Below are 12,218 nucleotides of genomic sequence, written 5' to 3'. Positions count from 1 at the left end.
ACTATGGATTAAAGCATTTAACGTCAATGGCCATTCTAAGCTGAATGTGCCTGCTCTCGTCAGAACGCAGAAGTTACACAGCTTAAGGCCTCGCTAGTACCAGTGTGGGAGACTGTCTGGGAATCCGTGGTGCGGTTGACTTTTTATTATGTCGTTTAGATTTTGTTTCACAATAGATTAAATAGGACTATGGATTAAAGCATTTAACGTCAATGGCCATTCTAAGCTGAATGTGCCTGCTCTCGTCAGAACGCAGAAGTTACACAGCTTAAGGCCTCGCTAGTACCAGTGTGGGAGACTGTCTGGGTATCCGTGGTGCAGTTGAATTTTTATTATGTCGTTTAGATTTTGTTTCACAATCGATTAAAAAGGACTATGGATTAAAGCATTTAATGTCAATGGCTATTCTAAGCTGAATGTCCCTGCTCTTGGCAGATCGCAGAAGTTACACAGCTTAAGGCCTCGCTAGTACCAGTGTGGGAGACTGTCTGGGAATCCGTGGTGCGGTTGACTTTTTATTATGTCGTTTAGATTTTGTTTCACAATCGATTAAAAAGGACTATGGATTAAAGCATTTAATGTCAATGGCCATTCTAAGCTGAATGTGCCTGCTCTCGTCAGATCGCAGAAGTTACACAGCTTAAGGCCTCGCTAGTACCAGTGTGGGAGACTGTCTGGGAATCCGTGGTGCGGTTGACTTTTTATTATGTCGTTTAGATTTTGTTTCACAATCGATTAAAAAGGACTATGGATTAAAGCATTTAATGTCAATGGCCATTCTAAGCTGAATGTCCCTGCTCTCTTCAGATCGCAGAAGTTAGACAGCTTAAGGCCTCGCTAGTACCAGTGTGGGAGACTGTCTGGGTATCCGTGGTGCGGTTGAATTTTTATTATGTCGTTTAGATTTTGTTTCACAATCGATTAAAAAGGACTATGGATTAAAGCATTTAATGTCAATGGCCATTCTAAGCTGAATGTGCCTGCTCTCGTCAGATCGCAGAAGTTACACTGCTTAAGGCCTCGCTAGTACCAGTGTGGGAGACTGTCTGGGAATCCGTGGTGCGGTTGCCTTTTTATTATGTTGTTTAGATTTTGTTTCACAATAGATTAAATAGGACTATGGATTAAGGCTTTTAATGTCAATGGCCATTCTAAGCTGAATGTGCCTGCTCTCATTAGATCGCAGAAGTTACACAGCTTAACGCCTCGCTAGTACCAGTGTGAGAGACTGTCTGGGAATCCGTGGTGCGGTTGACTTTTATTATGTCGTTTAGATTTTGTTTCACAATCGATTAAAAAGGACTATGGATTAAAGCATTTAATGTCAATGGCCATTCTAAGCTGAATGGCCCTGCTCTCGTCAGATAGCAGAAGTTACACAGCTTAAGGCCTCGCTAGTACCAGTGTGGGAGACTGTCTGGGAATCCGTGGTGCGGTTGATTTTTTATTATGTCGTTTAGATTTTGTTTCACAATCGATTAAAAAGGACTATGGATTAAAGCATCTAATGTCACTGGCCATTCTAAGCTGAATGTGCCTGCTCTCGTCAGATCGCAGAAGTTACACAGCTTAAGGCCTCGCTAGTACCAGTGTGGGAGACTGTCTGGGAATCCGTGGTGCGGTTGACTTTTTATTATGTCGTTTAGATTTTGTTTCACAATCGATTAAAAAGGACTATGGATTAAAGCATTTAATGTCAATGGCCATTCTAAGCTGAATGTGCCTGCTCTCGTCAGATCGCAGAAGTTACACAGCTTAAGGCCTCGCTAGTACCAGTGTGGGAGACTGTCTGGGAATCCGTGGTGCGGTTGAGTTTTTATTATGTCGTTTAGATTTTGTTTCACAATCGATTAAAAAGGACTATGGATTAAAGCATTTAATGTCAATGGCCATTCTAAGCTGAATGTGCCTGCTCTCGTCAGATCGCAGAAGTTACACAGCTTAAGGCCTCGCTAGTACCAGTGTGGAAGACTGTCTGGGAATCCGTGGTGCGGTTGTCTTTTTATTATGTCGTTTAGATTTTGTTTCACAATAGATTAAATAGGACTATGGATTAAAGCATTTAACGTCAATGGCCATTCTAAGCTGAATGTGCCTGCTCTCGTCAGAATGCAGAAGTTACACAGATTAAGGTCTCGCTAGTACCAGTGTTGGAGACTGTCTGGGAATCCGTGGTGCGGTTGAATTTTTATTATGTCGTTTAGATTTTGTTTCACAATCGATTAAAAAGGACTATGGATTAAAGCGTTTAATGTCAATGGCCATTCTAAGCTGAATGTCCCTGCTCTCGTCAGATCGCAGAAGTTACACAGCTTAAGGCCTCGCTAGTACCAGTGTGGGAGACTGTCTGGGAATCCGTGGTGCGGTTGGCTTTTTATTATGTTGTTTAGATTTTGTTTCACAATAGATTAAATAGGACTATGGATTAAGGCTTTTAATGTCAATGGCCATTCTAAGCTGAATGTGCCTGCTCTCGTCAGATCACAGAAGTTACACAGCTTAAGGCCTCGCTAGTACAAGTGTGGGAGACTGTCTGGGAATCCGTGGTGCGGTTGACTTTTTATTATGTCGTTTAGATTTTGTTTCACAATAGATTAAAAAGGACTATGGATTAAAGCATTTAATGTCAATGGCCATTCCAAGCTGAATGTCCCTGCTCTCGTCAGATCGCAGAAGTTACACAGCTTGAAACCTCGCTAGTACCAGTGTGAGAGACTGTCTGTGAATCCTTGGTGTGGTTGACTTTTTATTATGTCGTTTAGATTTTGTTTCACAATCGATTAAAAAGGACTATGGATTAAAGCATTTAATGTCAATGGCCATTCTAAGCTGAATGTGCCTGCTCTCGTCAGATCGCAGAAGTTACACAGCTTAAGGCCTCGCTAGTACCAGTGTGGGAGACTGTCTTGGAATCCGTGGTGCGGTTGACTATTTATTATGTCGTTTAGATTTTGTTTCACAATCGATTAAAAAGGACTATGGATTAAAGCATTTAATGTCAATGGCCATTCAAAGCTGAATGTGCCTGCTCTCGTCAGATCGCAGAAGTTACACAGCTTAAGGCCTCACTAGTACCAGTGTGGGAGACTGTCTGGGAATCTGTGGTGCGGTTGACTTTTTATTATGTCGTTTAGATTTTGTTTCACAATAGATTAAATAGGACTATGGATTAAAGCATCTAACGTCAATGGCCATTCTATGCTGAATGTGCCTGCTCTCGTCAGAACGCAGAAGTTACACAGCTTAAGGCCTCGCTAGTACCAATGTGGGAGACTGTCTGGGAATCCGTGGTGCGGTTGAATTTTTATTATGTCGTTTAGATTTTGTTTCACAATAGATTAAAAAGGACTATGGATTAAAGCATTTAATGTCAATGGCCATTCTAAGCTGAATGTCCCTTCTCTCGTCAGATAGCAGAAGTTACACAGCTTAAGGCCTCGCTAGTACCAGTGTGGGAGACTGTCTGGGAATCCGTGGTGCGGTTGACTTTTTATTATGTCGTTTAGATTTTGTTTCACAATAGATTAAAAAGGACTATGGATTAAAGCATTTAATGTCGATGGCCATTCTAAGCTGAATGTCCCTTCTCTCGTCAGATCGCAGAAGTTACACAGCATAAAACCTCGCTAGTACCAGCGTGAGAGACTGTCTGGGAATCCGTGGTGTGGTTGACTTTTTATTATGTCGTTTAGATTTTGTTTCACAATCGATTAAAAAGGACTATGGATTAAAGCATTTAATGTCAATGGCCATTCTAAGCTGAATGTGCCTGCTCTCGTCAGATCGCAGTAGTTACACGGCTTAAGGCCTTACTAGTGTGGGAGACTGTCTGGGAATCCGTGGTGCTGATGACCTATTGTTATGCTGTTTAGATTTTGTTTCACAATCAATTAAAAATAAAAATAGACTAAAGCTTTAAAAGTTAATGGCCATTCTAAGCTGAAATGTGCCTTTTCTCGTCAAATCGCAGAAGATTAACACTTTAAGACCTCGCTAGTACCAGTGTGGGAGACTGTCTGGCAATCCGTGGTGCTGTTGACCTAACGCTTTGTTGTTTAGATTTTGTTTCACAACGGATTAAAAATAAAAATAGACTAAAGCTTTAAACGTTAACGTCTATTCTAAGCTAAAATGTGCCTTTTCTCGTCAAATCGCAGAAGAATAACACTTTAAGACCTCGCTAGTACCAGTGTGGGAGACTGTCTGGGAATCCGTGGTGCTGTTGACTTATTATAATGTTGTTTAGCTTTTGTTTCACAATCAATTAAAAAAGGACTATGGACTAAAGCTTAAGATGTCAATGGCCATTCTAAGTTGAATGTGCCTGCTCTCATCAGATTGCAGTACTCACGTGGCTTTGGGGCTCGCTAGTACCAGTGTGGGATTCTGTGGTGCTGTTGACCTATTGTTATGCTGTTTAGATTTTGTTTCACAATATATTAAAAATAAAAATAGACTAAAGCTTTAAAAGTTAATGACCATTCTAAGCTGAAATGTGCCTTTTCTCGTCAAATCGCAGAAGAATAACACTTTAAGACCTCGCTAGTACCAGTGTGAGAGACTGTCTGGGAATCCGTGGTGTGGTTTACTTATTACTATGTCGTTTAGATTATGTTTCATAATCGATTAAAAAAAGGACTATGGACTAAAGCTTAAAGGGAATGTGTTGCCAGAAAAACATGTTTTTTTAAAAAAAATTAAACATTTAGTGTGTGGGTGATTAAACATTGTTCAAATTTTTTTTATTTTTTTCACAAGTCAGGAAATATTATAAATTAATTCTAATTTATAATACTACCCATTTTTGGTCACTAGATGGAGCTATTCCCGAAATTGCAGCTTTGCAAAATTGGGTAAAAAGCCCTCGCTCTAGTGAGCTCTCAGCATCCCCCCCTCCTTTATCCTGGCTAGTGCCGGGATAAATGAGGGGTTTGAACGGTGTAACCTCCTACACTGTGTGTCGCCATTTTTTGAGCTAACACACAGTGTAGTAGGTTTACATACAGTAGTAAACACACACAAACACGAACATACATTGAAATCTCTTACCTGCTCCTGCCGCCGCGGCTCCCTCCGGCCCGTCCGCTCCGTTTGCTGCCGCTGGTCCAAGTGCACAAATCCGGAAGCCGCGACCGGAAGTAGTAATATTACTGTCCGGCCGCGACTTCCGGTCCACAGGAAAATGGCGCCGGACGGCGCCAATTTCGAATTGGACTGTGTGGGAGCGGCGCATGCGCAGTTCCCACACAGACGCCGTACACTGAAGTCAATGGGACGGGAGCCGTTCGCAGTCCCTATGGGACTGTGGCTGCCGTATTCCATGTCTGTATGTGTCGTTAATCGACACACACAGAAATGGAACAAAAAATGGCAGCCCCCATAGGGAAGAAAAAGTGTAAAAATAAGAAAAAGTAAAACACAAACACACAAATGAATATAAACGTTTTTAATAAAGCACTAACATCTTTAACATATAAAAAAATAATTTGTGATGACACTGTTCCTTTAAGGTGTCAGTAGACATTCTAAGCTGAATGTGCCTTCTCTCATCAGATTGCAGAAATTACACAGCTTAACACCTTGCCAGTACCAGTGTGGGAGACTGTCTGTTGTGCTGTTGACCTATTGTTATGCAGTTTAGATTTTGTTTCACAATCGACTTAAAAGGACTATGGACAAAAGTTTCAAAAGTTTCAAAAGCGAATGGCCATTCTAAGCTGAATTTGCCTGCTGTTGTCAGAACGCAGTAGTTACAGTGTGGGAGTCTGTCTGGGAATCCTTGGTGCTGTTGACCTATTGTTATGTCTGTTTAGATTTTGTTTCACAATCGATAAAAAAGGACTATGGACTAAAGTCTTAAAAGTCAATGGCCATTCTAAGCTGTATGTGCCTGCTCTCGTCAGATCGCAGTAGTTACATGTCTTTAGGCCTCTTTAGTACCAGCGTGGGAATCCGTTGACCTATTGTTATGCAATTTAGATTTTGTTTTACAATCGATTAAAAAAGGAATATGGAGTAACACTTTTAATGTCAATGGCCATTCTAAGCTGAAAGTGCCTGCTCTCGTCACATCGCAGAAGTTTCATGGCTTAAGACCTTGCTAGTACCAGCGTGGGAGGCTGTCTGCTAATCCGTGGTGCTGTTGACCTATAGTTATGCTGTTTAGATTTTGTTTCACAATCGATTAAAGAAGGACTATGGACTAAAGCTTTAAAAGGTAACAGCCATTCTAAGCTGAACGTGCTTGCTCTTGTCATGTCTCAAAAGCTACATGTTTTAAAGCATCGCAATTTCGAGTGTGGGAGCCTGTCTGGGATTACGTGGCGCTGTTGACCTATTTTTATACTGTTTAGCATTTGTTTCACAATCGATTAAAATAGGACTATGGACTAAATCTTTAAAAGTCAATGGCCTTTCTAAGCTGAATGTGCTTGCTCTTGTCAGAGCACAGTAGTTACACAACTTAAGGACTTGCTAGTACCAGTGTGGGAGACGGTCTGGGAATCCGTGGTGCGGTTGACCTTTAGTTATGCAGTTTAGATTTTTTTTCACAATCGATTGAAAAGGAATATGAACTAAAGTTTTAAACGTTAATGGCCATTCTAAGCTGAATGTGCCTGTGTTCGTTAGATCACAGTAGTTCCTTGGCTTAATACCTTGCTAGTACTAGTGTGGGAGATAGTGTGCGGATCCATGGTGCTGTTGACCTCCAACTATGTTGTTCAGATTTTGTTTCACAATCGATTAAAAAAAAACTATGGACTAAAGCTTTAAATGTCAATGGCCATTCTAAGCTAAATGTGCCTTCTCTCGTCAGATCGCAGAAGTTACATATATTAAGACCACGCTAGTACCAGTGTGGGAGACTGTCTGGGAATCCGTGGTGCGGTTGACTTTTTATTATGTTTAGATTTTGTTTCACAATCGATTAAAAAGGACTATGGATTAAAGCATTTTATGTCAATGGCCGTTCTAAAATTAATGTTCCTTCTCTCGTCAGATTGCAGAAGTTGCACAGCTTAAGCCCTCGCTAGTACCCGTGTGGGAGACTGTCTGGGAATCCGTGGTGCGGTTGACTTTTCATTATGTCGTTTAGATTTTGTTTCACAATCGATTAAAAAGGACTATGGATTAAAGCATTTAATGTCAATGGCAATGCTATGCTGAATGTGCCTGCTCTCGTCAGGTCGCAGAAGTTACACAGCTTAAGGCCTTGCTAGTACCAGTGTCTGGGAATCTGTGGTGTGGTTGACTTTTTATTATATTGTTTAGAATTTGTTTCACAATCGATTAAAAAGGACTATGGATTAAAGCATTTAATGGCAATGGCCATTCTATGCTGTATGTGTCTGCTCTCTTCAGATCTCCAGAAGTTACACAGCTTAAGGCCTCGCTAGTACCAGTGTGGGAAGCTATCTGTGAATCCGTGGTGGGGTTGCCTTTTTATTATGTAGTTTAGATTTTGTTTCACAATCGATTAAAAAGGACTATGAGATAAAGCATTTAATGTCAATGGCCATTCTAAGCTGAATGTGCCTGCTCTTGTCTCATTGCAAAAGTTACTCAGCTTAAGGCCTCGCTAGTACCAGTGTGGGAGACTGACTGGGAATCCGTGGTGTGGTTGACCTTTTGTTATGCAGTTTAGAGTTTGTTTCACAATCGATTGAAAAGGACTATGAACTAAAGTTTTAAAAGTTAATGGCCATTCTAAGCTGAATGTGCCTGTGTTCGTTAGATCACAGTAGTTACCTGGCTTAATACATTGCTAGTACTAGTGTGGGAGATAGTGTGTGGATCCATGGTGCTGTTGACCTCCAACTTTATTCTTCAGATTTTGTTTCACAATCGATTAAAAAAGGACTATGGACTAAAGCTTTAAATGTCAATGGCCATTCTAAGCTAAATGTGCATTCTCTCGTCAGATCGCAGAAGTTACACATATTAAGACCTCGCTAGTACCAGGGTGGGAGGCTGTCTGGGAATCTGTTTTGCTGTAGACCTAGTGTTTGACGTTTAGATTTTGTTTCACAATCGATTAAAAAAGGACTATGGATAAAAGGTTTTGAAGTCAATGGCCATTCTAAGCTGAATGTGCCTGCTCTTGTCAGATCACAGTAGTTTAATGGCTTAAGGCCTCTCTAGTATCAGTGTGGGAGACTGTCTGGGAATCCGTGGTACTGTTGACCTATTGTTATGCAGTTTAGATTTTGTTTCACAATCGATTAAAAAGGACTATGGACTTAAGTTTTAAAAGTCAATGTCCATTCTAAGCTGAATGTGCATGCTTGCATTAGATCACAGTAGTTACCCGGCTTAAATCCTCACTTGTACCAGTGTGGGAGACTGTCTAGGAATCTGTGGTACTGTTGACCTAAAGCTATGTTGTTTAGATTTTGTTTCACAATCGATTAAAAAAGGACTATGGAATAAAGCTTTAAGGCTGGATTCATACGACCATGTTATGTCCGTAATGGACGGAATGTATTTAGTCCGGAAGTCCCGGACCGAACACAGTGCAGGGAGCCGGGCTCCTAGCATCATAGTTATATACGATGCTAGGAGTCCCTGCCTCGCTGCAGGACAACTGTCCCGTACTGTAATCATGTTTTCAGTACGGGACAGTAGTTCCACGGAGAACCAATTGTAGACCAATTGTTTGCCGTTTAGATTTTTTTTCACAATCGATTTAAAAAGGACTATGGATTAAAGCTTTAAATGTCAATGGCCATTCTAAGCTGTAAGTGCCTGCTCTTGTCAGTTTGCAGAAGTTATATAGCTTAAGCCCTTGCTAGTACCAGTGTGGGAGACTGGGAATCCGTGGTGCGGTTGACATATTATTGTGTTGTTTAGATTTTGTTTCACGATTTTTTAAAAAAGGAATATGGGCTAAAGTTTTCTGTCTATGGCTATTCTAAGCTGAATGTGCCTGCTCTCATCACATCGCAGAAGTTACACGGCTTAAGACCTTACTATTACCAGCGTGGGAGACTGTCTGGTTATCCATGGTGCTGTTGAACTAATGTTATGCAGTTTAGATTTTATTTCACAATCGACCAAAAAGGACTAAAGTTTTAAAAGACAAAGGTCATTCTATGCTGAATGTACCTGCTCTCCCTGCTCTTGTCTGATCATAGAAGTTACCTGGCTTAAGACCCTGCTAGTAGTCGTGTGGGAGACCGTCTAGGAATCCGTGGTGCTGTTGACCTATTGTTATGCTGTTTAGCTTTTGTTTCACAATCGATTAAAAAAGGATTATGGACTAACGCTAAAGATGTCAATGGCCATTCTAAGCTGAGAGTGCCTGCTCTCGTCTGATTATAGTAGTTACATGGCTTAAGCCCTCGCTAGTGCTAGTGTGGGAGACTGTCTTGGAATCCGTGGTGCTGTAGACTTGTTGTTTGCCGTTTAGGTTTTGTTTCACCATCGATTAAAAAAGTACTAAAAATTTAAAAGTCTATGGTCATTCCAATCTGAATGTGCCTGCTCTTGACAGATAGCAGAAGATACACAGCTTAAGACCTTCCTAGTACCAGTGTGGGAGACTGTCTTGGAATCCGTGGTGCAGTTAACCTATTGTCATGCAGTTTAAATTTTGTTTCACAATCGATTCGAAAAGGACTATGGACTAAAGCATCAAATGTCAAGGGCCATTCTAAGCTGAACATGCCTGCTCTCGTCAGATTGCATAAATTGCACAGCTTAAGGCTTTGCTAGTACCAGTCCAGGAATCCGTGGCGCTGTTCACATATTGTTATGCCGTTTAGATTTTGTTTCAGAATCGATTAAAAAGGACTATAGACTAAAGACTAAAGCTTTAAAAGTCAAAGGCCGTTCTAAGCTGAATGTGCCTTCTGTCGTCAAACCGCAGAAGAATAACGCCTTAAGATCTCGCTAGTACCAGTGTGGGAGGCCTATTGTTTGCTGTTTAAATTTTGTTTCACAATCGATTAAAAAAGGACTATGGACTAACTCTTTAAAAGTCAATGTCCATTCTAAGCTGAATATACCTGCTCTCATCAGTTCATAAAAGTTATATGCCTTAAGACCCTGCTTGTACCAGTGTGGGAGTCTGTCTTAGAATCCATAGTACTGTTGACCTATAGTTATGCCATTTAAATTTTGTTTCACAATCTATTAAAGAAGGACTATGGACTAAAGCATTAAAAGGTAATGGCCATTCTAAGCTGAATGTACCTGCTCTTGTTACTTCATAGAAGTTACATGGCTTAAGACTTTGCTAGTACTAGTGTGGGAAACTGTCTTGGAATCCGTGGTGCTGTTGAACTATTGTTATGCCGTCTAGATCTTGTTTCACAATCTATTAAAAAGGACTATAGACTAAAGCTTTACTAGTCAATGACCATTCTAAGCTGAATGTGCCTTCTCTCATCATATTGCAGAAGTAATGCTCCTTAAGGCCTCTCTAGTACCTATGTGGGAGACTGTCTGGGAATCCACGGTGCTGTAGACCTATTGTTTGCCGTTTAGATTTTGTTTCACAATCGATTTAAAATTTTAGTCCATAGTCCTTTTTTTGGCTAATCTAAGCTGAATGTACCTGCTCTCGTCAGATCGCAGTAGTTACATGGCTTAAGGCCTTGCTAGTACTAGTGTGGGAGACTGTCTGGGTATCTATGGTGCTGTTGACCTCCAGCTATGTTGTTTAGATTTTGTTTCACAATCGATTAAAAAAGGACTATGGACTAAAGCTTTAAATGTCAATGGCCATTCTAAGCTGAATGTGCCTGCCCTCGTCAGATTGCAGAAGTTACACATATTAAGACCTCGCTAGTACTAGTGTGGGAGGCTGTCTGGGAATCTGTTTTGTTGTAGACCTATTGTTTGGCGTTTAGATTTTGTTTTCACAATCTATTAAAAAAGGACTATGGATAAAATCTTTTAAAGTCAATGGCCATTCTAAGCTGAATATTCCTGCTCTTGTCAGATCACAGAAGTTACACAGCTTTAGGCCTCGTTAGTACCAGTGTGGGAGACTGTCTGGGAATCCGTAGTGCGGTTGATATATTATGTCTTTTAGATTTTGTTTCACAATCGATTAAAAAAGGACTAAGGATTAAAGGAACAGTGTCATCACAAATAAATTTTTTATATGTTAAAGATGTTAGTGCTTTAATAAAAACGTTTATATTCATTTGTGTGTTTGTGTTTTACTGTTTCTTATTTTTACACTTTTTCTTCCCTATGGGGGCTGCCATTTTTTGTTCCATTTCTGTGTGTGTCGATTAACGACACACACAGACATGGAATACGGCAGCCACAGTCCCATAGGGACTGCGAACGGCTCCCGTCCCATTGACTGCCGTGTACGGCGTCTGTGTGGGAACTGCGCATGCGCCGCTCCCACACAGTCCTATTCGAAATCCGGCGCCATTTTCCTGTGGACCGGAAGTCGCGGCCGGACAGTAATATTACTACTTCCGGTCGCGGCTTCCGGACTTGTGCACATGGAACAGCGGCAGCAAAGGGAGCGGACGGGCCGGAGGGAGCCGCGGCGGCAGGAGCAGGTAAGAGATTTCAATGTATGTTAGTGTTTGTGTGTGTTTACTACTGTATGTAAACCTACTACACTGTGGGTTACCTCAAAAAATGGCGACACACAGTGTAGGAGGTTAAACCTTTCAAACCCCTCGTTTATCCCGGCACTAGCCAGGATAAAGGAGGGGGGGATGCTGAGAGCTCACTAGAGCGAGGGCTTTTAACCCAATGTTGCAATGCTGCAATTTTGGGAACTAGCTCCATCTAGTGACCAAAAATGGGTAGTATTATAAATTAGAAAAAATTTATAATATTTCCTGACTCGCGAAAAAAAAAAAAAAAATTTGAACAATGTTTAATCACCCACACACTAAATGTTTAATTTTTAAAAAAAAAACATGTTTTTCTGGCAACACATTCCCTTTAAAGCAGTAGATGTCAATGCCCATTCTAAGCCAAATGTGCATGCTCATCACATCGCTGAAGTTACACAGCTTAAGATCTTGCTAGTACCAGTGTGGTAGGCTGGCTGGGAAACCGTGGTAATGTAGACCTGTTTGCTGTTTAGATTTTATTTCACAATCTACTAAAAAGGACTATGCACTAAAGTTTTAAAAGTCAATGGCCATTCTAAGCTAAACGTACCTGCTTTCCTTAGATCACAGAAGTTACCCGGCTTAAGGCCTTGCTAGTACCAGTGTGGAAGACTGGGAATCTGTGGT

The 12,218-nt window shown here is 41.0% G+C and overlaps 1 protein-coding gene and 15 pseudogenes across 4 annotated transcripts in view; all 16 read left to right on the top strand.

Moving 5' to 3' along the window:
- NFIC (nuclear factor I C) overlaps positions 1–12,218 on the top strand; it is an 863,572-nt gene that overhangs the window by 284,635 nt on the left and 566,719 nt on the right. The window lies entirely within an intron of this gene.
- Positions 23–141, top strand: LOC142728435 (5S ribosomal RNA; annotated as a pseudogene).
- LOC142674794 (5S ribosomal RNA) lies at positions 209–327 on the top strand (annotated as a pseudogene).
- On the top strand, positions 581–699 carry LOC142713328 (5S ribosomal RNA; annotated as a pseudogene).
- Positions 767–885, top strand: LOC142706450 (5S ribosomal RNA; annotated as a pseudogene).
- On the top strand, positions 953–1,071 carry LOC142665726 (5S ribosomal RNA; annotated as a pseudogene).
- LOC142710431 (5S ribosomal RNA) lies at positions 1,139–1,257 on the top strand (annotated as a pseudogene).
- LOC142708056 (5S ribosomal RNA) lies at positions 1,324–1,442 on the top strand (annotated as a pseudogene).
- On the top strand, positions 1,510–1,628 carry LOC142738229 (5S ribosomal RNA; annotated as a pseudogene).
- LOC142737079 (5S ribosomal RNA) lies at positions 1,696–1,814 on the top strand (annotated as a pseudogene).
- On the top strand, positions 1,882–2,000 carry LOC142738184 (5S ribosomal RNA; annotated as a pseudogene).
- Positions 2,254–2,372, top strand: LOC142735557 (5S ribosomal RNA; annotated as a pseudogene).
- LOC142677998 (5S ribosomal RNA) lies at positions 2,440–2,558 on the top strand (annotated as a pseudogene).
- LOC142735975 (5S ribosomal RNA) lies at positions 2,812–2,930 on the top strand (annotated as a pseudogene).
- On the top strand, positions 2,998–3,116 carry LOC142737514 (5S ribosomal RNA; annotated as a pseudogene).
- LOC142673307 (5S ribosomal RNA) lies at positions 3,184–3,302 on the top strand (annotated as a pseudogene).

This window comes from Rhinoderma darwinii, chromosome 1, assembly GCF_050947455.1.
Source record: "Rhinoderma darwinii isolate aRhiDar2 chromosome 1, aRhiDar2.hap1, whole genome shotgun sequence".
In the NCBI taxonomy this organism is placed as follows: domain Eukaryota; kingdom Metazoa; phylum Chordata; class Amphibia; order Anura; family Rhinodermatidae; genus Rhinoderma; species Rhinoderma darwinii.
The sequence above is the reverse complement of the archived record's forward strand: the minus strand, read 5'-3'. Positions and strand labels throughout refer to the sequence as shown.